This window comes from Vulpes vulpes, chromosome 4 (genome assembly GCF_048418805.1).
Source record: "Vulpes vulpes isolate BD-2025 chromosome 4, VulVul3, whole genome shotgun sequence".
Lineage (NCBI taxonomy): Eukaryota > Metazoa > Chordata > Mammalia > Carnivora > Canidae > Vulpes > Vulpes vulpes.
The window spans coordinates 82,846,377-82,872,796 of NC_132783.1; the positions used below are offsets into that span (position 1 = coordinate 82,846,377).

The following is a 26,420-nucleotide window of genomic DNA, read 5'->3' on the forward strand; positions in this document are numbered from 1 at the left end:
TCATCAAACCAAAGTATTAAGTGATAGATTAAGTTCTGCTATGATGTATAAATGATTTAAAGACAAGAAACAGGGGCAGCTGAAGACAATGGCAGGTGCTTACATCCCAGTCTCACAATATTTTCTCCACAAACAATACAGAACACTAAGGAAAAAACAGCTGATGAAAACTCTATGTCCTCTGCATAAGTTGAAGACAGTCTAAAAAATAATACTAAAGAAAAAAAGAACTAAATCTTGGTGTGTGACCTCATGTGCCTCCCCCATTTCTTTTCTGCCTCAAGGATTTGTGGCGAAAAAAGTAGACTGAGAAAACATGTCAGGAATAATGAAGAAGAGAAACTAGGAAAAGGCCCTAAAATTGATCAGAAAACATAATGGGTGATCTACATCCACACTAAATCTAAAAAATATTTTTTAGTCATTTTATTTTTATCATAGTAAGTGTACTCTTTCATTCCTATCCTCTATTTCCCCCATAACTTTACCTACCTCCCCTCTTATAACCATCAGTTTTTTCTCTATAATTAAGAGTCTGTTTTCTGGTTTTTCTTTTTCCGTTGCTCACTTGTTTCTAAAATTCCATATATGAGTGAAATCATATGGTATGCGTCTTTCTCTAACTTAACTAGCTCCATCCCTGTCATTGCCAATGACATGGCAAGACTTCATTCTTTTTATGGCTGAGTAATATTCCATTATACATATACATATGGTTATACATATACCACATCATCTTTATCCACTCATCAATTGATGGATACTTGGGCTGCTTCTATATCTTGGCTATTGTAAATAATGCTCCTACAAGTATAGGGATGCATGTATCCCTTTGAATTAGTGCTTTTGTATATTTGGGGTAATACCAAGTAGCATAATTACTAGAATGTATGAGTAGTTATATTTTTACCATTTTGAGGAACCTCCATAACATTTTCCACTGTCTCTGTACCAGTTTGCATTCCCACCAACAGTGTAAGAGCTCCTTTTTCTCCACATCCTCACCAACATTTGTTTCTTCTGTTTTTTATTTTAGCCATTCTGACAGGTATAAAGTGATAGCTCGTTGTAGTTTTGATTTCCCTGATGATGAGTAATATTAACCATCTTTCTCATGTACCTGTTAGCCATCTGCAGAGGATTTGTATCATGAATGATGTTGAACTTTGTCAAATGTTTTTCTGCATCTATTGAAATGAACATATGGTTTTTATCCTTTCTCTTACTGATGTGACATACATGTTGATTGTTTTGTGAATATTAAACCATCCTTGCATCCCACAAATAAATCCTAAAACTCCTTTTTTAAAAGAATATCTGGCTAGGGGGGCCTGGATGGCTCAGCTGGTTGAGCATCTGACTCTTGATTTCAGTTCAGATCATGATCCTGGGGTTCTGGGATTGAGCCTCACATCGGAATCCATGCTCAGTGAGGAGTCTGCTTGAGATTTTCTCTTTCTGCCTCTCCCCCTGTTCTCTCTCTTTCAGTAAATAAATTTTTAAAAAAATAGGATCTGGCTAGATCACAGAAGGATTTAAAACTAAAAATATATGTGATTTGGGGACACATGGGTGGCTCAGTGGTTGAGCATCTGCCTTTGGCTCAGAGCATGATCCCGGGACCAGGTATCAAGTCCTGCATTGGGCTCCCTGTAGGGACATTCTTCTCTCTCTGCCTATGTGTCTACCTCTCTCCGTGTCTCTCATGAGTAAATAATCTTTTAAAAAAAAAAAAGTATATGTGATTTGAAAATGCTTTCTTCAAAACTTACAAATTCTAGAGAAGAACAACCTAAGCAACATAATTACTAAGGTATATCTTACAGATAGATCAAACAATACACTAGTAACAGAGAATACACCTTTGTCTCAAGTACCCCAAGGATCATTCATTTAAAATAGATGAATATTAGGTCACAGGAAAACATAAAAGTAGAAATATTGCCCCAAAAAACTTTCTAAAAACAATAAAATAAAACTAGAAATGAAAATAGCAAAAAGGTCCTACCAGCTAAAAATAGAAATAAAACAATTATTTCTTAGGAGAAAAAAAGAAATTTAAACTGAAATTAAGAATTTATTTTTGATGGAATGTTTATAAACTGGCGTAGCCACTGTATAAAACAGCATGGAACTTTTTAAAAAAATAAAACTAGAATTATCATATGATTCACTACTCTTTATCCATTCATCCATTGATGGACACATATTATTTCCAAACCTGGCTATTGTAAATAATGTTGCAAGAAAGGGTAAATATATCTTTCCAAATTAGTGTTTTTGTTTTCTTCAGATAAATACCCAGAAGTAGAATTGCTGGATCATATGGGAGTTCTACTTTTAATTTTTTAAAGAATCTTCATACTATCTTCCATAGTAACTGCACCAGTTTACATTTCTACCAACAGTATATAAGTTGTTCCCTTTTCTCTGCATCCTCACCAACACTTGTTATTTCTTGTTCTTTTTAAAGATTTTATTTATTTTATAAAGAGAGAAAGAGTAGTGGAAAGGGACAGAGTAAGAAGGCAAAAGAGTCTCAAGCAGACTCTGCACTGAGCACGGAGCCCAATGTGATGCTCGACCTCACAACCTGTACTAAAACCAAGACTAGGAATCAACAAACTGCACCATCCAGGCATCCCTCTTGTCCTTCTGATAATAGTCATTCTACCAGGTATGAGGTGGTATCTCACCGTGGTTTTGATTTACATTTCCCTGATGACTAATGGTGTTGAACATCTTTTTTATGAACTTGTTGGCCATCTGTCTTCTTGGTAAAATGTCTATTCAGATCCTCTGCCCATTTTGTAATGTTTTTAATGCTTCTTGCTACTGAGTTTTAGAATTGTTTCTTGCTATCTTAGTTTCTTCATATATTTTATATTATAATCTCTTATTAGACATATAATGTGCAAGTATTTTCTCCCATTTGGTAGCCTGCCTTTTCATTTTCCTTGTGGTTTACTTTGCTGTGCAGAAGCTTTCAGTTTGTTGTTCTACTTGTTGACTTTTGCTTTTGTTGTTTTTAAAGCCAGACCCAAAAAAATCACCAAGACTGACATCACCTATTTTTTCTTCTAGGAGTTTTGATTTCAGGCCTTACATTCAAGTCTTTATGCATTTTGAGTTAATTTTTGTGTATAGTGTAAGATAGTAGTCCAGTTTCAGTCTTTTATATGTGGCTAATTTTTCCAAAACCATTTATTGAAAAGATTATTCATTCCCCACTGTATATTCTTGGCTCCTTTGTCAATAAAATAACTGATCAAATATGTGTGGGTTTATTCCTAGACTCTCTATTCTGTTCCTTAATCTTTGGGTCAATGTGTCTGTTTTTATGCCAATACCAAGCTGTTTGGATTACTATAGTTTTGTAACATAGTTTGAAATCAGGGATGCTTCTGATAATAGTCAGATGCTTCCAGCTTTGTTGTTCTCTCTCAAGATCATTTTGGCTATTTGGGGTCTCTTTTGATTCTACACAAATTTTAGGTTTGCTCCAGTTCTTGAAAAATGCCATTGGAATTTTGATAGAGTTTATATACTAAATCAGCCCATTGTTTTGGGTAGTATGGACATCTTAATATTAATTCTTACAATCCATTAGCATGGAGTATCTTTCCATTTATTTCTATATTCTTCTATTTCTTTTATCAAGGACTTAAGTTTTCAGTGTACAAGTTTTTCATCTTTTGGTTAAATTTATTCCTAGATATTTTATTCTTTTTGATGCAATTGTGAATGGGATTATTTTCTTTATTTTTCTGATGGTTCATTATCAGTGTATAGAAACACAACAGACTTCTCTATATTGACTTTGTGTCCTATAATGTTACTGAATTCACATAATAGTTCTAATAGTTTTTGGTGGAGTGTTTAGAGTTTTCTATATATAATATCATGCCATTTGCAAATAGTGTAGCTTTACTTCTACCTTCCCAATTTGGATGCCTTCCATTTCTTTTTCTTGCCTAAATGCTTGAGCTAGGACTTTCAATATAGTATGTTGGAAAAAATGGCAAGAGTGGGAATCCTTGCCTTATTCCTCTTCTTAGGAAAAAAGTTTCCAGCTTTTCACAATTCAGTATAATGTTAGCGGTGGGTCTATCATATTTGGCTTTATGTTAAGGAACGCCCCTCTCACTTTGTTGAAAATATGAGCACTCTTCTTAGACCTGAAATTCTGTATCTCTCCATGTGTCCAATCCAAGAATAGAGAAATAAGTATCTAGGGACATGGATCATGACTGCCATTCCAATTTTATAGGACCATATACACTTAGGATAAAAGCAGTACTTAGAAGAATAATACTAAGATGATTAGCAGAAATACAGGCAGAATCTGGACAATGACTACTGTTATTTGATTCATACCAATCTAAACAATCACTTCTGGGATGCCTGCCTCTGGCTCAGGGTGTGATCCCAGGATCTGGGATCGAGTCCCACATTGGGCTCCTTGCAGGGAGCCTGCTTCTCCCTCTGCCTGTGTCTCTCCCTCTCTCTCTCTCTCTCTCTCTCTGTGTGTGTGTCTCTCATGAATAAATAAAAAAAATCTTTAGAAAAATAAATAAATAAATAATCATTATTTCCACACTTCGGACCACTATGATCACAGAAGCAAAGTTCATGTTCCTGATATAGGGGACATTAATCACTTTGCTATCTTTAACTATATCCATGGAGGATCACTCAAGCCTAGTCAAGCTCAAAAAGAGATGTCCAAATGTCTGGAAAAGATGATGTCTAACACTACCACTGGTCAGGTCTTTTTCATTCAGAGGCTTATTCTTCTTCCTTTTTTAATGATACAGAAATAGAAAAATCAAAGGAAATAAATTTATAATGTTATCAATCTCATATATATTAGAACTGCAATACATTTAAAAAAAATATTTCCAGGATTTAAGCACTCAACTCTTGGTTTCAGCTCAGGTCATGATCTCAGAGTCCTTGGATGGAATTCCACATCGGGCTACACACTCAGTAGGGTGACTACTTGTCTCTCTCTCTCTCAGATAAATAAATCTTTTTAAAAAGTTATTTCCAGATGAAAAGCTATAGAGATTAATTGTACAACAAAATGAATATACTTATCACTACTGAATTGTAATGTATACTTAAAAATGTTTATAATGATAAATTTGAAGTTATGTGTTTTTCACAATTAAAAAAAGAAAAAGAGTGCCTGGGTGGCTCAATTAAGCATCTGCCTTTGGCTCAGGTCAGATCCCAGAGTCCTGAAATCAAGTCCTACATCAGGCACCTTGCTCAGCAGGGAACGTGTTTCTCCCTCTCCCTCTACATGCCACTCCCTCTGCCTGTTCCCTCTATCTCTAAAATAAAATCTTTAAAAATTAAAAAAATAATAAAAATAAAATCTTAAATTAAAAAAAAAAAAAAGCCCATACAGGCTATCAACACAGAATGAATCCTAATGTTAACCAAAGACTTTAGTTAATAATAATGTATCAATATTGGATGATTGGTTTGTGCATTTGGTTTTTTTTTTTCTGTTGTTGTTTTTTTAAAGATTTTACTTATTTATTCATGAGAGACACAGAGAGAGAGAGAGAGAGAGAGAGAGGCAGAGACACAGGCAGAGGAAGAAGCAGGCTCCATGCCGGGAGCCCAATGTGGGATGCAATCTGGAGACTCCAGGATCATGTCCCAGGCCGAAGGCAGGTGCTAAACCGCTGAGCCACCCAGGCACCCCATTTTTTTTTTTGTATATTTGGAATAAATGTATCATACTAATACAAGATACTAAAAATAGATGAATTGGTGGATAAAGTAAAAGAGAATAAATGGCAACCCTATTTTTGCTCAATGTTTTCTTTCAACTTAAAACTGCTTGAAAAATCTACTAACGGTGGACAGTGCAAGATGGTGGAGTAGGAGACCTTAGTTTTGTCCGGTCCCAGGAATTCAGCCAGATAACTATCAAATCCTTCTGAACACCTGTGAACTCAATTTGATATCTAAGAATAGCTGCAATTCTACAAATAGAAAAGTGACCGCTTTCTGCAAGTTAGAAGACGCAGAGAAGTGAACCTGAAGTGATATATGCAAAGATAAACTGCAGGTGGGGAGGGAACCTTCATAGGCCAGCACCAGAAAGTGACAGAGTAATAGAAAACAAAATCAGAACTTTCAGAAGTCTGCTCCAATGAGGTACCTGAAAAGTGTACCTGAAAGGTGTTCAGTTGGTGAAGCAGAGTGGAATCCTAGGCAGAACAATGTGCTCTCAGGATCCCCGGGATCACAGGAAGACTGGAGGTGCCTAGGTGTAGCAGAGTTCCCAGGCATTGGAGCAGGGAAGCCGGCTGCAATCAGTGAGCTCAGGAGTGGGCTCTTAGCTCAGGGTTACCATATACTGCAAACTGCTGCACGGCCCATCGACTGCTCTCTAAGAAGGGGCCCAATGAGTGGCAGAACCACAGAGAAATCCCCTTCCTCCCCTGAAAGGAGCAGTGTAGGTGTGCACCGCAGAAGTCTGCAGGATTAGGAGATGAGAAACTGGGTGACGTGCCTGAGATAAAAGTCTGGGTGAGGGATGCCTGGGTGGTTCAGCAGTTGAGCCTCTGCCTTCAGCTCAGGGTGTGATCCCAGGTCCTGGGATTGAGTCCCACATCAGGCTCCCTGCATGGAGCCTGCTTCTTCCTCTGCCTGTGTCTCTACTTCTCTCTGTGTGTCTCTCATGAATAAATCTTAAAAAAAAAAAAAAAAAAAAGGTCTGGGTGAGCACAGAGTACAGAGACTAAGGAGACAGGAGTGATTGGCTGCTTTACCCTGAAGGCACACTGATGAGTGGGGCTCCAGGACACGAGATGGGGAGGTCCTCATTCTCATACTCATCCTCTAAAGCAGCACAGAAAACCTTCAGGGAGGGAACAAAGCAATCCCAAGCCCCTTCCTTAGCCCCCTGGCAAGGGCAGTGCGATCTGCCCATGGCAAAGACATTTGAGAATTAAGGCAAAAGGCTCCTCTTCCAGAAGATCAGCAAAACATCTGGTTAAGATCAAGTTTACTGATCACAGAGAACACCAAAACTCCAGCGCTAGGGGAAAATAGTATATAGAATGGATGGGGTTTTTTTCCCAACCATTCTTTAATCTTTCAATTTTAATTTTTTTTCTCTTTTCTTTTCAACCAATTTCTAATTATACCAACTCTTTTAAAATTTTGTTTTCATTTTTATGATTACATTCTATCCTTTCATTGTTTTCAATTTTATGTGTAATATATATAATGTATAACAAAAAATATGTTTAAAATTTTCAATCTAGTTTCCTAAACAAGCAGACCAAACTACACCCAGAATCTAATGTATCGCTCTGGGGGATCCCTGGGTGGCTCAGCAGTTTCACGCCTGCCTTTGGCCCAGGGCACGATCCTGGAGTCCCGGGATCGAGTCCCGGGATCGAGTCCCGCGTAGGGCTCCTGGCATGGAGCCTGCTTCTCCCTCTGCCTGTGCCTCTGCCTCTCTCTCTCTCTGTTTATCATAAATAAATAAAAATAAATCTTTAAAAAAAAACTAATATATCGCTCTGTTCTCTTCATCTAATCACATTATTTGTTTTGTTAAAGTCTCTTTTAATTTTCATCCTTACAATTACATACTATCCTTTCAATCTATTTAATTTTATTTATACACACACACACACACACACACACACACATATATAAGTTTTTCTTTCTTTACACTTTTGAGATGTAGTTTCTTCTAACAAACCAAAATATGCTCAGGATACAGCATATTCTCTGTTCTGTTCACCTCTCTGTTTACACCCCTTCCTTTTTTTTTTTTTTTGTCCTTTAATTTTCCATTTTACAGTTACAGCCTATCTTTTTATTGTATTTAATTTTATTTTTGTACATATATAAGTTTTTCTCATTTTACAATTCTGAGATCTAGTTTTCTAATCAACAGACCAACCAAAATACACACAAGATCCAGTGTATTGCTCAGTTCTGTTCACCTGTCTGGTTATAGTATCTCTTTTTTTAAAAAAATGTTATATCTTTTTCAGTATTGGGTTTCTTCTGATTTGTTCTGGGGTTGTTATTGCCGTTTTAGTATTCCCTTCTCCTGTTCATCTGTTCTTTTCTGAACTGAATGGCAAGACAGATAAACTCATCTGAAAAAAAAAGAGAACAAGAGGCAGAACTATGAGAGACCTAATCAGTATGGATATAAAGAAGATGTTGGAACCAAGAGTTCAGAATTACAATTATATAGATAGTAGGTGGGCTTGAAAAAAAGCATAGAAAGCACCAGAGAATGTCTTCCTGGAGAAATAAAAGAACTAAAATCTAATCAAGTCAAAATCAAAAACACTATTACAGACATGTAATAAAAAATGGAGGCTGTAACTGCTAGGATAAATGAGGGAGAAGACAGAATTAGTGATTAGAGAAGACAAAATGATGGAGAATAAAGAAACAGAAAATGATTAACAACTACCAGGGATACCTGGGTAGCTCATTCAGTTAAGCATCAGCCTTCCATTCAGATCATGATTGCAAGGTCCTGGGATCTAGCCCCACACTATCAGACTCCCAGAGGCTTCCACCCTGCCGCACATGCTCACTCTCTCACTCTCTCTCTGCTCTTTCTCAAATAAATAAATTCTTAAAACACACACACACACACACACACACACACAAAACTACTGGATCACAAGGGGAGAATTTGAGAGATGTGATAACATAAAGCAAAATAATAGAATAACTGAGATCCCAAAAGAAAAACAATAGAATAACTGAGATCCCAGAAGAAGAGGAAACAGCAAGAGAGGGGCAGAAGGTATATTAGAGCAGATTACAGCAGAAAACTTCCCCTATCTGGAGAAGGAAACAGGCACTCACGTCCAGGAGGGCATGGAGAACACTCCTTAAAAATCAATAAAAATAGGTTAACATCCTGACATATGCTAGTGAAACTTATAAATCACAGAAACAAAGAAAAAATCATGAAAGCAGCTCAGGACAAGAGATTTGTAACCTACGAGGGTAAAAACACTAGACTGGCAACAGATCTGTCCACAGAGACCCAGTAGGCCAGAAAGGAGAGAGATTCAGGGTGCTAAATGAGAAAAATACACAGCCAAGAATACTTTATCCAGCTAGGATGTCATCTAAAATAGAAGGAGAGATATAAAGCTTCCAGGACAAACAAAAACTAAAAGAATTTCTGAACACTAAACCAGCCCTACAAGAAATATTAAAAGGGTTCCTTTAAATGAAGAGAGAGGCCAAAAGTAACACAGACCAGAAAGGAACAGAGACAATATAGAAAAACACTAACTTCACAGGTAATACAATGGCACTAAATTCACATCTTTCAATAGTTACTCTTAAGGTAAATGGGCTAAATGCCCCAGTCAAAAGACACAGATATCAGATTGGATAAAAAAGCAAGACACATCCATATGCTGTCTGCAAGAGACTCATTGTAGATCCGAAGACACCTCCAGATTGAAAGTGAGGGGGTGGAAAACCATTTGTCATGCTAATGAACACACAGCAAAAGAAAGCCAAGGTGGCAATTCTTCTATCAGACAAATTAATTTTTTTTTTTTACAAATTAGATTTTAAAACAAAGACTGTAATAAGAGATGAGGAAGGACACTATATCATAATTAAATGGTCTATGCAACAAGCAATCTAACAATTGTAAATATTTAGGCCCCTAACATGGGAGCAGCCAATTACATAAACCAATTAATAACAAATTGGGGTCTGAAAGAAATAATACGTCAATAAAGATGTAAAGAAATAATACATCAATAACAATACACCCCACTCACTGCAATGGACAGATCATCTAAGCAGAAGATCAACAAGGAAACAAGGGCTTTGAATGATACTCTAGACCAGTTGGGACTTCACAGATATATTCAGAATATTCCATCCTAAAGCAACAGAATATACATTCTTCACGAGTGCACATGGAACAGAATAGATCACAGACTGGGTCACAAATCAGGTTTCAACCAGGACCAAAAGATTGGGATCATCCCCTATATATTTTTAGACCACAATGCTTTGAAGTGAACTCAATCACAAGAGGAAATCTGTAAAGAACTCAAATATATGGAGGCTAAAGAACATCCTACTGTAGAATAATGGGTCACCCAGGAGATAAAAGAATTTTAAAAATTCATGGAAACAAATGAAAATAAAAACACAACTGTTCAAAACATTTGTGATGCAGTAAAGGTGCTCCTTAGAGGGAAGTATATAGCAATACAAGCCTTTCTCAAGAAACAAGAAAGGTCTCAAATACACTAACCTTACACATAAAGGAGCTGAAGAGCAGCAAATAAAACCTTTATTATTTCTCTTCTGCTGGATTAGATCAAAGAAATCAATAAAATAGAAACCAAAAGAACAGATCAACAAAACTAAGAACTGGTTCTTTGAAAGAATTACTATGATGGTAAACGACTGGCCAGACTTATCAAAAAGAGAAAGGAACCAAATAAGTAAAATCATGAATGAAAGAGAGATCACAACCAACACTGAAGAAATACAAACTATTATAAGAACAAATTATGAGCAAGTGTATACAAACAAATTACACAACCTGGAAGAAATGGATGCATTCCTTGAGAAATGAGAAACTACCAAAACTGAAACAGGAAGAAAGAGAAAACCTAAACAGACCAATGACCAGCAAGGAAATAGAAGTAGTCATCAAAAACCTCCCAACAAACAAGAGTCCAGGCCAGAACGTTTCCCAGGAGAATTCTACCAAACATTTACTTTTTAAAAAAATTTATTTATTAATGAGAGATACAAAGAGAGAGAGAGGGAGGCAGACACAGGCAGAGGGAGAAGCAGGCTCCATGCAGGGAGCCTGACATGGGACTCGATCCCGGGTCTCCAGGATCACACCCTGGGCTGAAGGCAGTGCTAAACCGCTGAGCCATTGAGGCTGCCCTCTACCAAACATTTAAACAAGAATTAACACCTATTCTCTGAAGTGTTTCAAAAAACAGAAATGGAAGGAAAACTTCCAAACTCTTTCTATTAGGAGAGCATTACCTTCATGCCAAAACCAGAGAAAGATCTCATCAAAAGGAAAATTACAGACCATTATCTCTGATAAACATGGATGCTAAAATTATCACCAAGATATAGCCAATAGGATCCAGCAGTACATTAAAAAGATTATTCACCACGACCAAGTAGGATTCATTCCTAGGCTGCAAGGATGGGTCAACATATACAAATCAACCAATGTGTTACACTACAGTAATAAAAGAAAGGACAAGAACCATATGATCCTCTCAATAGATGCAGAAAGAGCATTTGACAACACACAGCATCCTTTCTTGTTTAAAATTCTTCACAGTGTAGGGATAGAGGGAACATACTTCAATATCATAAAAGCAATATACAAAAAGCCCACAGTGAGTATCATTCTCAATGGGGAAAAACTGAGAGCTTTTCCCCTAAGGTCAATAACACAAAAGGGATGTCCACTATCACCACTATTATTCAACACAGTACTACAAGTCCTAGCCTCAGCAATCAGACAACAAATAGAAATGAAAGGGGCAGCCCAGGTAGCTCAGTGGTTTAGCGCTGCTTTCAGCCCAGGGTGTGATCCTGGAGACCCGGGATTGAGTCCCATGTCAGGCTCCCTGCATGGAGCCTGCTTCTCCCTCTGCCTGCTTCTCCCTCTGCCTGTGTCTGTGCTTCTGTGTGTGTCTCTCATGAATAAATAAATAAAATCTTAAAAAAAAAAAAAAAGAAATGAAAGGCATACAAATCAGCAAGGAAAAAGTCAAACTCTCACTCTTCACAGATGATATGATACTTCATATGGAAAATCCAAAAGACTCCAACCCCAAACTGCTAGCACGCAAACAGGAATTCAGCAAAGTGGCAGGATATAAAATCAATGCACACAAAACAGTTGCATTTCTATACATTAACAATGAGACAGAAGAGAGAGAAGTTAAGGAGTCAATCCCACATACAGTTGCACTCAAAACTATAAGATACCTAGGAATAAACCTAACCAAAGAGGCAAAGGATATATACTCAGAAAACTATAGAAAATTCATGAAAGAAACTGAGGAAGACACAAAGAAATGGAATGGATTGGAAGAACAATGTTGTTAAAACATCTATGCTACTTAGAGCAGTCCTTACATTCAATGCAATCTCTACCAAAATACCATCAACTTTTTTCAGAGTTGGAACAAATAATCCTAAAATCTGTATGGAACCAAAAAAGACTCCGAATTGCCAAAGGAATGTTGAAAAAGAAAACCACAGCTGGTAGCATCACAATTCCAGAATTCAAGCTCTTATACAAACCTGTAATCACCAAGACAGTATGGTACTGGCACAAAAACACAGATCAATGGAACAGAATAGAGAACCCAGAAATGGACTCTCAACAATATGACCAACTGATCTTTGACAAAGCAGGAAAGAATATCAATGGAAAAAAGACAGCCTCTTCAACAAATTGTGCTGGGAAAATTGGAGTCATGTAGAAGAATGAAACTGAACCATTTTCTTACACCATTCACAAAGATAAACTCAAAATGGATGAAAGACTGGGGACACTTACTTGAGTGGCTTAGTGGGTTAAGCATCTGCCTTCAGCTCAGGTCATGATCCCAGGGACCTGGAAACAAGCCCCACCTCACCAGGTTCCCTGCTCAGCAGGGAGTCTGCTTCTCCCTTTCCCTCTGCCACTCCCCCTGCTTGTGCACGCTCTGTCAAAATAAATAAAAATCTTTTTTAAAAAAATGGATGAAAAACCTAAACGTGAGACAAGAATCTCCCAAAATCCTAGAGTAGAACATAGGAAGCAACCTCTATGACTGGGGCCACAGCATCTTCTTGCAAGACATGTCTCCAAAGGCAAGAGAAACAAAGGCCAAACTGAACTACTGGGATTTCATCAAGATAAAAGTTTCTTTTTTTTTTTTTTTAAGATTATTTTTATTATTCATGAAAGACACAGAGAGAGAGGCAGAGACACAAGCAGGAGAAGCATGCTCCATGCAGGGAGCCCAATGTGGGACTTGATCCCAGGTCTCCAGGATCATGCTCCGAGCTAAAGGCAGGAGCTAAACCACTGAGCCACCTGGGCTGCCCAAGATAAAAGGTTCTTGCACAGCAAAGGAAATTGCTGACAAAACCAAAAGACAAGCGACAGAATGGGAGAAGATATTTGCAAATGTGTTTTTAGATACAGGGCTAATATCCAAAATCTATAAAGAACTTACAAAACTCAACATCCAAAGAACAAATATTCCAATCAAGAAATGGGCAGAACATATGAACAGATATTTCTTCAAAGACGACATACAAATGGCCAACAGACACATGAAAAAATTCTCAACATCACTCAGCATCAGGGAAATACAAATCAAAACACAATGAAATACCACCTCACACCAGTAAGAATGGCTAAAATTAACAAATAAAGAAACAACAGATGTAGGTAAGAATGCAGAGAAAGGGGGACCTTCCTATACTGCTGGTAGTAATGCAAGCTGGTACAGCCACTCTGGGAACAGTATGCAGGTTCCTCAAAAAGTTGAAAATAGAGCCACCCTACGACCCAGCTATTGCACTACTAGGGATTTACCTTGAAGATACAAATGAAGTGATCTCAAGGGGCACTTGCATCCTAGTATTGATAGCAGCAATGTCCAAAATAGCCAAACTATAGAAAGAGCCCAGATGTCCAGACAGATGGATAAAGAAAATGTGGTGTATATATACAATGAAATACTACTCAGCCATCAAAAAAATGAAATCTTGCCTTTTGCAATGACATGGATGGAACTAGAGGGTATTATGCTAAGTGAAATCAGTCAATCCAAGAAAAATAATCATCATAGGATCTCATTCATATGTGGAATTTAAAAAACAAAACAGAGGATCCTAGGTGAAGAGAGGAAAAAATAAAAGATGAAATCAGAGGGGAGACAAACTATAAGAGACTCTTAATCACAGGAAACAAACTGAGAGTTGCTGGGGGGGGGGGAGGTGAGGAGATGAGGTAACTGGGTATGGACATTAAGGAGGGCATATAATTTAACGAGCACTGGGTATAAGACTGATGAATCACTGAATTCTACCTCTGAAACTAATAATACATTATATTTTAATTAATTGAATTTAAATTTTAAAAAAGGCATGGAAAAAAATAAATAAATAAAAATTAAAAAATAAAGGCATGGAAAAAAGTCTACTAATTAAAATAATATTACTTCCTAATGCAAGATATTTTCCATTTACAAACATCATTTACCTGATTCAATCACAATGATTATACATGTTTCGTATTTCTTGAGGAAATACTCAATTTCACCTATGACTGCTCACTATATTTCTCCCAACAGGATGAAATAGACAAAAACGTTTACAATCCTTTTTTCTTGCACTCTTTTACCAGTTGTGATCTACTTTACCCTTATGTAGCAATGGTAGGGAGTTAACAACATTGCATAGTTACTGACTTCTTACAATCTTTCTCAACAGGTGTTACACAAGAGAATAACATATCCATTGGGCAAGTGAATTAACTTTTCTCCTATACATTAGAATGGCAGTAGTTTTGTACCAATAGGATTAGGATTGAGAAAATAATCACTGAAATAATTTATTTTGTTCTGTGGTTCAGATGGGGAAATCTGGTTGCAAAGACTATTGGAGATATGAAAAACTATCCAGACCTAACTTACAGCATCAGGAGTAGCTAATACAAAAAAAAAAAAAAAGGAGTAGCTAATACTATTAGTCATCATATCCTTATTTTGTACAGAGAATAGAGGAACTAACAAAATAAAAACACGTATGTTAACACTGAGGTAAGACAGATAAATGAACTACTTAAACTTCATCTTTTTTCTACACATTTATTTTATTTTATTTAAGATTTTATTTATTTATTCATGAGGGACACAGAGAGAGAAAGAGGCAGAAACATAGGCAGCAGGAGAAGCAGGCTCCAAGCAGGGAGCCTGACATGTGACTCAATCCCAAGTCTCCAGGATCACACCCTGGACCAAAGGTGGCACTAAACCGCTGAGTCACCCGGGGTGCCCTCTACAAATTTATTTTAGAGAGAGACAGCAATCATGCATGAGCACAGGAAGGGACAGGGGGAGAATCCCAAGCAGACTCTGCACTAGCGCAGACCTCAATGTGGGGCTCAATTTCATGTGCCTGAGATCATGACCTGAGCAGAAACCAAGAGCTAGACACTTACCCAAGACACCCAGGTGCCCTTAAATGACATCTTTTAAAATACCTTTGTAAGGCGGGCCTAGGTGGCTCAGTCAGCTAAACATCCACTTTCAGCTCATGTCATGATGCCAGGGTCCTGAGATAGAGCGCCATAATGGACTCCCTACTCAGTGGGGAGCCTGTTTCTCCCTCTCCCTCAGTTGCTCCCCTTGCTTTTGCATGCACACGCACGCAGTCTTTCCCCTTCTCTCAAATAAATTAACTTAATCAGATATATCCATAAGCCAAGAATAATCATTAGTATTTTCCTGATATGTATATAATTGCTACAAGAGAAAGTTAGTATACTAAAATCCTGATGGTAGTTATAAGGAAAGGCCAGGATTTTTCTCTAACCAGATTCAAACATTTTTAGGAAATTCCTAAAAATGAAATATTAAAATAATACCATCTTAATATTTATTTGTAATTAGTCTAAAAAAAACCATTTCAGAGCATTCTACCAAACTCAAGAAATGTAACCCTATTCCTTCTTTCTTTTCTCATTTTCTTTTCTCTTCTTATATTCATCTCAGAAGCCTAAAAGTCTTTCCAAGGAACTGTTAGCCTCACTGACAGTTCTCAACACTAATACAATCCTAAAAATTGAGTTTCCTGTTCCATCATCCATGGCCAGGTTTCTAAGAGCACAAAGGAAACATCAAATGCTCAGTCTTTATCCTTATACAGAGCTTCTGCTAGGCAAGCTAAAGTACACAGTAATCTAAATGGTGTAACAACAAAATTAGGCCTAGTTGCAAACCATTGTGCTAGATGATAGAAAAGGAAAAAAAAAAAAAAACAAAAAACAAGAGGAATCCTCCCTATATTCTTGGGATCACATTTCCTTTGGTCAAAAAAAAAGAGTTCCCCTTTCTCAGACGTTAGGTGCCTATACTACCACTCTCCATAAATGAGTTTGTATTTCCTAGGATTTTCTATATTCATAAAGTGTACAAAAAGCCCAATTAAGGAATGAGCAGATGATCTGAACAGACACATCATCAAATAAGATACATAAATGGTAAATTAGCACTTGCAAAGATGATCAACATCATTAGCTATTAGAAAAATGATCATGAAAACCACAATGAAAAAAAAACACAATGAGATACTACTATATACCAACAGAATGGCTAAAAACAAAACAAAACAAAACAAAAAAAAACACTAAAGCCAACAATATCTGACAATATCAAAGATACAGAGCAACTGTAACACTTATCCATGATTGGAGGGAATGAAAGATGAAGCCTTCCTAGATACTCTAGAGATGAAAACTAAAGTTTGCACAAAAATCTGTACATTTCCGTACCTGAAATGTTCACAGTTTTATTCATAATTACCAAAATTGTAAATAACCTAAATGACTAAATAATAAAATTATAAAATAATCTAAATGACTTTCAAATGTTGCATGGATAAACAAACTCCAGTATATCCATATAATGGAAAACTACGCAGTAATCAATCAGGAGTAAATTACTTACATGCTCAAGAAGAATCTGAAAGGTATTACACTGATGATGAAAGCAGTTTCAAAAGGTTACATGCTTTTATCTGATATTCTGGAAAAGTAAAAGAATAGTGATGGAGAACGGATCAGACTACCAGAAGTTACAGGTAGGTAGAAGATTTGATTACAACAGAACCACACATAAATTTTGGAGGTGATAGCCTGTATCCTGACAGATACTCTATATTGTGTGTGGGACAGTCACACAAATCTTTTTTTTTTTAAGATTAATTAATTTATTTATTCATGAGAGAGAAGCAGACACACAGGCAGAGGGAGAAGCAGGCTCCCAGTGGAGAGCCTGATGCGGGACGTGATCCCGGAACTCCGGGATCATGCCCTGAGCTGAAGGCAGACAACCACTGAGCCACCCGGGCATCCCAAGTCACACAAATCTATACATGTGCTAACACTCAAAGAAATACATAGCAAAGTCTAAGTCAATCTTACTGTATTTTCCATTTTTAAAATATTTTAAAATTCTATTTCATTTAATATTTCTATATCTATACTTAATATAGATAGTATTTTATTTTTCTCATCTCTGTCACGTTTTGCTTAAATTCAAATTTAAATAACGTAGTAAAGCAATTAATTTGCTTGCTAAGCTCTAGGCAGTTTAAAATAGTATAAAACTAATCCGTTTCTGGGGCTCCTGGGTGGCAAAGTTGATTAAGCATTTCACTCTTAATTTTGGCTCAGGTTGTAATCTCAGGGTCATGAGATGAAGCCCTGTGTCAGGCTTCATGCTCAGTGCAGAGTTTGCTTAAGTTTCTTTCTCCCTCTCATTCTGCCCCCTCCCCACTAGTGCATGCACTCTCTCTTTAAAATAAATAAATAAACCTTTAAAAATAGTAATAAACTATTTCTTTCACATACCCATTAAATCATTAAATGATCATTTTGTGTTTTGAGAGGTAGTTCTCTCAGAATGTTTGTTTTTCCCCTAGTGACTGCTTTAAATTCTCTACTTCTACCCATTTCAGATGATGAAAATATATTTAGGAAATATTAAGTAGCTCTAAGAACACACAGGTAAGGATGTCTGGGTCGCTCAGCAGTTGAGCGTCTGCCTTCGGCTTAGGTCATGATCCTGGAGTCCTGGCATCAAGTCCTGCATTGGACACCTCGATGGGGAGCCTGCCTCTCCCTCTGCCTATGTCTCTGCCTCTCTCTCTCTCTCATGAATAAATAAATAAATTAAAAAAAAAAAAAGAACACACAAGGTAAAGGCCAGAAAGGAACTCATATCTCAGTCAAAAGGCCTTTAAAAATTATTATAAATAATTATAAATAAAAGGTAGATGTCATTTAGAAAAAAATTATTCTCAATCTTATAAATGGGATATTTATATAAAATATAAATATATATAATATATTAAAATATATAAAATAAAATAAAATATATAAAATAAAATATAAAAATTATTCTCGGTCTTACAAATGGGATATTTATGTAAAATATAAATATATATTATATATTAAAATATATAAAATAAAATATATAAAATAAAATATAAAAATTATCCCTTTTATAAGACTGAGAATAATTTTTATATATTATCATAAATTTGTTACTTTGACCTTGAATGCTTGTTCTACCTGCTAAAGCCAAAAAGCCATATCATTTATATGATATCAGCCATTAAAACAAAATATATAGTCTAGTCTACTAAGAAATAAACTAAGTACACACTTCACCACTTTAGACTTTTCCAACAGCAGGCTCAATCTGATCTGAGGTAGGGAAAGCCATACTACAATGTAAGCTTCAGAGATTTGAAAACCCAATGCATATTCAACTCATAAACATTTCCTCGCATACTGGACGTAAGACTTTTCTGCTTTCTTTGTAGCATCCAAAGCCTTTCATTAAGAGTAAAATCATTACTCTGTATATTATGATCTCTATTTAAATACTAAACATTCTTCTATCAAAAGAAATTATTTCAGAGGCATCTGGGTGGCTGAGTCAGTTAAGCAGCTGCCTTCGGCATAGGTCATGATCCTGGAGTCCGCGGATGGAGTCCCCACTTGCCCTTAGCAGGGAGCCTGCTTCTCCCTCTCTCTCTGCCCCCCCCCCGCCCCCCACCTGTGCTCTCCCTCTCTCAAATAAATGAAATCTATTTTTTAAAAAAGAAATTACTTCAAACTATTTAAGTCACAGTTTTCTAAGGGCAACCTGAATGGCTCAGTTGGTTAAGAATCTACCTTCAGCCTGGGTTATAATCCTGGAGTCCTGGGATCAAGCCCCACACTGGGCTCCCTGCTCGGTGAGTGCCTGCTTCTCCCTCTCCCTCTGCCTACTTGCTCGCTCTCTAGCTCGCTCTCTCTCTCTGTCAAATAAATAAATAAATAATCTTTAAAAAATAAAGTCACAGTTTTCTAAACAATATTCTAATCTATAAACTTCTATCTCCACTGCTAACAGCCAAGTCTATAGGTATCACCATCCTATCATGCTTGGATTTCTGCAAGCATCTCCCAAGTGGACTCTTTGCTTTCATTTTGTACATTAGCCAGATGAATTTCTTTTTTCCAGAGCAATCTTTTAAAAATGCACATTAGAAATGTCCAAAATAGGGGCACCTGGGTGGCTCAATTAAGCATCTGACTTGATTTGGGCTCAGACCACAATCTTAGAGTTGTGAAATCAAACCCCGCACTGGGCTTTGCACTGGTATGAAGCATGCTTAGGATGTTCTCTCCCTCTCCCTCTCTCCCTACCACTACCCTGCTCATGCTCTCTCTCTCTCTCTCTCTCAAAAAAAGAAAAGAAAAAGAAAAAAGAAATGTCAGACAGAAAGTAGATTAGTAGGTGGGGGGGGTGTTAGGAGGAAATAGGGAGTAAGTGCTAAAGGCTAAGAGGTTCTTTCTGGGATATGAAAATTTTATTTTCATCAATTCTAAATTGATTCTGGTGATGGTCACACATATCTGTTAATATACTAAAAGTCACTAAGTTGCATACTTTAAATAGGTGACTTACATGGTCTGTGAGTTATATCTCAATAAATTTGTTATAAAAATGTAAATCAGAGCATTAATTTTCCTGATAAGTAATTAAATTGATATTAAAAATCACGATATTCTACTTTCCTAGCCTATGCTCTTTGTTGTCTGAAATATTTTCAACTCCACTTTAATTACTTTATCAACCATATGATACAATGAGGCTTCCTTATTCTCTTCATTTTTTAATAAAATTTCAAATATTAAAGGTAATAAAAATTCTGATTCTGAATTTAACAGATGACATTTAAGGTGTAATAAGCAAGACATGTAAATAGTTTCTTTCTTCCTTCTTCCTTCAATTTGCTTGCCTAGTAACTTCAATAAGTGACCTCTGTTGTCACCTTAAAAGATATGTGAAAAAGCACTTGTCAGATTTCATTATACTCTCCAAATACTTTAATCTCTTAATTAAATCCCATTGAAATCCCTTTCTAGAAATCTGTACTTCTTGCTTTGTTATCTTTTAACAAGAAAAAACAAGAAGAGCAAATGATAGAAATTCATCCATTACAAAAATAAACAGCCCACATAAAAAAAAAATTAAGAATCAAAACACTAGGGATCCCTGGGTGGCTCAGCGGTTTGGCGCCTGCCTTTGGCCCAGGGCGCAATCCTGGAGCCCCGGGGTTCGAATCCCACATTGGGCTCCCGGTGCATGGAGCCTGCTTCTCCCTCTGCCTGTGTCTCTGCCTCTCCCTCTCTCTGTGACTATCATAAATAAAAAAAAAAAAAAAAAAAAAAAAAACTGAACAGGGACAAAAAGATTTCCTTAAAGCACATAAGGAAGAAAACTAGGAAATGGGGGTATATGTGGTTTCTTCTTTAAAAAAAACTCTAGGGTGCCTGGGTGTCTCAGTTGGTTGGGCATCTGCCTTAAGCTTGGGTCATGATCCCAGGGTCCTGGTATCGAGCCCCTCATCAGGCTCCCTACTGAACAAGGAGCGTGTTTCTCCTTCTGCCTCTGCCTGCTGCTCCCCCTGCTTGTGCTCTCTGTCAAATAAATGAATGAAATCTTTTAAAAAATTAAAAAATGAAAATAAAAAACTCAACTCTATCATTTAAAAGAAACACAAAATTCCATCCTAAAATTTATATGGAATTGACACCTCACCAAAGAAGATATACGGATGGCAAATAAGCATATAGAAAGGGATAAGCATTCCAGGGATGCCTGAGTGGCTCAGTGGTTGAGCGTCTGCCCCTGGCTCAGGGTGTGATCCCTGAATCGAGTCCCACATCAGACTCTCTGCATGGAGCCTGCTTCTCCTCCCTCTTCCTATGTCTCTGCCTCTCTCATGAATAAATAAATAAAAATCTTAAAAAAGAAAGGAAAGAAAGAAAGAAAGAAAGAGAGAGAGAGAGAGAGAAAGAAAGAAAGAAAGAGAGAAAGAAAGAAAGAAAGAAAGAAAGAAAGAAAGAAAGAAAGAAAGATGCTCCATGTCCTCAAGGAAATGTAAATCTAAATACTGAGATACCAATACCCAACAATTACAAGGACCAAAATGTGGAACACTGACAATAACAAACGCTGGGGAGGATATGGACCTATAGGAACCCTCATTCATTATTTATAGAAATTTATAAAGGTGAATGTTAGAACATGGAGGAGAGTCAGTAATGTATCCTCCAGACTGAGAAGACCCTTCAATACCAAAAAATGAATCAAGTCACTACATACTGCTTACACAGCATTTTATTCAGAGTAACTTACATGACAGGGAGGATCAGGGGACAAACAATCCAGGCAGTAAGCAGGTATTCTTTACCACTATTTTCTGTTCCCATCTTCCAGCTCTATTTGGACCTTAATTCTCACCTTTTATGGAGCAAGGGGCATGGTGGCAAGGTCATAGAGTAGTTACCTAAAGTGGCACCCTCTGTGTGCCAGAAGATCCCTACTAGTTAGCTAAAGTGGTGCTACATGTATGCCAGAGAGGCTCTCTACTTGTTATTGGCACTAAAAAGAAATGAGCTATCAGTTCATGAGAAAACTTGGAGAAACCTTAAAAGCATGTTACTATGTGAAAGAAGCCAATCTGAAATGGCTACACGCTGTTGATTCCCACTATATGACATTCTAGAAGAGGCAAAACTGTAGGGACAATGGAAAGATCATAGGTTGACAAAGGCTGGGACAGGAGAAAGAATAAATAGGCAAAGCATAGAGGATTTTTAGGATGTAAAAATACTCTGTTATACCATAATAATGAACACATGTCATTATACATTTGTCCAAATCTATAAAATGTACAACACCAAGAGTGAACCATAATGTAAACTACGGACTTCGGTCAATTATGATGTATCAATAGGTTTGCCAACAGTAATAAATCTACCACTTTTGTGGGGGAAATTGATAATGGGGAAGGCCATGCCCATGTAGAGCAGAGGGTATATGGAAAAATCTCTGTACCTTCTCTTCAATTTTGCTGTGACTCTAAAATGGCACCTAGAAAAAAAAATCTTTAAAAATTCATCTGAAATCTCAAAGGACCCCAAATAGCCAAAAAACATCTTGAGAAAGAAGAACAAAGTTGGGAGATTCCTACTTTCTGATTTCAAAACATAATGCAAAGCAACAGCAAGAAAAACACTGGACCTGGCATAAAGACAGATACATAATCCAATGGAATAAAACAAAAGCCTAGGAATAAACCACATATATGGTCAACTGATTTTCAGCAAGAGTGCCAAGTCCATTCAACATGAAAAGGACTTCTTTTCAACAAACACTGCTGGAGGGACCCCTGGGTGGCTCAGTGGTTTAGTGCCTACCTTGGGTCCAGGGCCTGATCCTGGAGTCCCGGGATTGAGTCCCATGTCAGGCTCCCTGCATGGAGCCTGCTTTCCCCTCTGCCCGTGTCTCTGCCTCTCTCTCTCTCTGTGTCTCTCATGAATAAGTAAATAAAATCTTTAAAACAAACAGTGCTGGGAAAACTGTATGTCCAGATGCAAAAGAATGAAGCTGGACTCTTACTTTACACCATATACAAAAATTAACTCAAAATTGGCCACACACCTAAACATAACATCTAAACTAAAAAACAAACAAACAAAAAAAAAAAACTAAACTAAAAAACCCTTAAGAAAATCTTTACAACATTCAATTTAGCAATAACTTCTTGGATTGAACACCAAAACCACCAGCAACAAAAGGAAAAATAAACTGACTTCATCGAAATAAACTTTTGTGCATCAAAGGACAGTACCAAAAGAATGAAAAGACAACTGACAGAAAGGAAGAAAATATTTGCAAATCATATATCCAATAGGGATTAATATCCAGAATATATAAAGAACTCCTATAACTCAACAAAAAAGAGCAATCCAATTTAAAAATGGGCAAATGACTTGAATAAATGTTTCTCTAATGACATATACAAATGGTAAGTGCATGAGAAGATGTTCAATATCATTAGTCACTGGGGAAAGGAAAATCAAAACAATGAGATATCACTTCACATCTATTAGAATGGCTATTGTCAAAAGTGAAAATGCATTTTTTAAGCTTCTAAGACTTTTAAGCTAGAACTCAATGAACCTATTGGCAAGACAACAACACATCACACACAAATAATGTTTATCATATGTAGTTCTAAAGCTATTAAATATTAGTTTCTGTAACAGCTTAAAAAAATCACTTGAACAAAGAGTTGAAGGTCACAAAAAAAAACTATCTTTAGTGTCCTGTAACACAAATTTATTAGACTTAAATAACATAACTACAGATTATCACTTTATAAAGTTTAAAGTTCAAAAGAATATTGTATAGAACAAAAAAATATGTATCAGTAAAAATATTTTTAAAACCATTAGGGGGATGCCTGGGTGTTCAGCAGTTGGGTGTCTGCCTTCAGCCCAGAGCGTGATCCTGGAGTCCCAGGATCGAGTCCCACATCGAGCTTCCTACATGGAGTCTGTTTCTCCCTCTGCCTGTGTCTCTACCTCTCTCTCTCTCTCTGTGTCTCTCATGAATAAATAAATAAAATCTTAAAAAAAAAAAAAAACAATAGGGATATAGGGGCACGTGGGTGTCTCAGTGGTTGAGCATCTGCCTTCATTATTTATAGAAATTTATAAAGGTGAATGTTAGGTCATGATCCAGGAGTCCTAGGATCAGTCATGATCCAGGAGTTCTAGGATCGGGTCATGATCCAGGAGTCCTAGGATCGAGTTCCACATCAGGTTCCCCGCAGGGAGCCTGCTTTTCCTTCTGCCTATGTCTCTGCTTCGCTGTGTGGGTCTCTCATGAATAAGTAATAAAATCTTTAAAAAAAGAAACAGTAGGGATATAAAATATTTTTATAAACATGATCAACAACTTAATGCCCATACCTGAACACTGAACAACTGCATATTATACATTCTTTCCCAATACACATAAAAATTATAGAAATTGACCATATAAAATGGAATGAAATGACAGCTATATTTTATAATTAGAGTCAAGAGACAGTGAGAGTGGGAAGTTGTAGATGAAAAAGACCAGCCAAATGTTGATAAATGGTGAAGCTAGGCAATGGGTACATGGGGGTTTTGTGTATGTACGACAGAATTCATAATTTTGTATATGTTTGAAATACTTCCTAATAAAAACAATTTAAAACTTGACTACAGAGGCTCTGGTTCAGGTTAAGATGAAGTCAGCATACTTCTTCTGGTCTCCCACTGAATGCAACTAAAAGCCCTGGATGGAAAAAGACTCTGAAAAGTAGTATGTTAGCAGGCAGAATGGAAAATTAAAGACATCTCAAGGTAGCACCGAAATGGCAGAGAGTTTCCTAATTTTTCCCCTGGTCTCTCCATACCAAAATTCAAAGTTTGTTTGACACCAGATGTGTGTACTGGATGCAAACAGCTCTCCAACACCCATTTATTTCTGATTGATGAGTGGGAAAAAGGCTGCTATGAGTAAGAGAGAGTGGGAGAAATTCCCTGGATGTGTCTTTGCTCATTTTCTCCCACCCCAGAAAAAACAGACACCTATAGTAGTGCAGAATAACTTGCAGCTAGGAAGACATCTAAAAATCAGAAAAAAGAGAAAAATTGTGACAGAGGAACTCTTCTCCAAGAGCACTGAGGGATCTCGTTTGCTCATTTTTCTATCCTCTGGTCTCTGGATCCAGGAGGCTGATATAAGCCAAATTATGTGATAGAGTAGGGAAGAGAAATTTTCAGGACTGAGTCAAAAGAAGAAGGATCATGTGGAGAAAAGAAATGTTGGGAATATCACAGAGAAGGAAAGTTCAATAAAATGAAACCATAAGGTTCAGTATGATATCCTAAGCTCATATCCAGGGTATACAGGTATGGTACACGCAGCAAAACAAAGGATATGTGAACTAAAATATGGGGTAGATAGATCACTACCACTGGCTACTGTGTGGTACCCACAATGGAAAAATCTGGATAGTAATGCAAAGTTATGAAAACCAAACTGATATTGGAACTACAACCCATAAAAGGTGGGTCAGAATTTATAGCCTAACTCTAACTAGGCCAACTGCCTGCTAAGGCAAAAAAAAGGAAAGAAAGGGCCGAACATTCTTCATAGGATTTAAATAAAATCTGTAGTGTCAAAGCATGATATTCTAGGAGAATTCTCTGCCTGCACACCTGCTCTAAAAGACTACAAAAAGTTCTTCAGATGGGAAAAAACAAATACTGGAAGGAAATCTGGAAATTCAGGAATGACAGAAAAGCAACAGAAACTGGCTTTTGTCATTTCTGAGAAGTTTACTGTAATTTCTATCTTTGTTCCTTTGTAGATAATATATGTCATTTTTCCTGAGTGCTTGTTACTTGGTGTGTGTTAGCCTGGTTATGGGTTCTCTGTTGTCCTGGGAGAGCTACAATTTTCAGGAGAGACCTCTGGGTCTTGGGCATGGGGATTTCTTGGTGGCCCTATCTATTGTCAGATATAAACTTCTGATAATCTGGGCTGCAACAGTTTTCTGCCCCTCCCCAGGGGTTGAGGGTTTATTTTTCTTTTCCTCCCCACTAGATACAAATGATTTTCACCTAAGGTAACAGGGTTTACTATCCTTCCCCAGGGCCTTAAGACTTTTGTTATTTAGATCTGAAAGGAGCTTTCTGCTTTTCTCACTGTGGTGGATGCTTCCCTACTATAGGCTGAATCTTTGGGAAGCACTTTCTGTTTTCTGCTCTTTCTCCAATGTTATAGGAAAGCTTCTGGTTGAGATCTATTGAGAAAAGCCTGCAAGTGGGTGTGAACTCTCCTGTGTCTATGGTTTCTATAGATTCCACACCCTAGCACTATCTCAAACTTGGTCATTAGCAATGTATGAAAAATTCGAGCTGAATTTAGATAAATAACCCAGAGAAATGAAAACAGGTTCACTCACAAAAAAACTATAAATTAATGTTCTTAACAGCTCTATTCATAAATAAATGAGCACATAAAAAGGTATTCAACATCATTAGCCATTAGCAATGCAAATTAAGACCACAATGAGATACCATTATATACTTATTTGGCTAAAAGAAAAATTACTGGGATCCCTGGGTGGCTCAGCGGGTTTAGCACCTGCCTTTGGCCCAGGGCCCAATCCTGGAGTCCTGGGATCTGAAGTCCTGCGATAGAGTTCCACATCGA

General features: G+C 37.1%; 1 protein-coding gene across 5 annotated transcripts in view; it reads right to left on the reverse strand.

The window, feature by feature from the left end:
- The window catches only part of MICU1 (mitochondrial calcium uptake 1), a 247,048-nt gene that overhangs the window by 202,397 nt on the left and 18,231 nt on the right, over positions 1-26,420 (reverse strand). The window contains exon 2 of one of the 5 annotated variants that reach the window (XM_072754994.1): positions 16,764-16,841. The exons of the other annotated variants lie outside the window; for them this stretch is intronic. The gene's annotated coding sequence lies outside the window, so the exon portion shown is untranslated. The remainder of the gene's footprint in view (positions 1-16,763; positions 16,842-26,420) is intronic. 5 annotated transcript variants of the gene reach the window in all.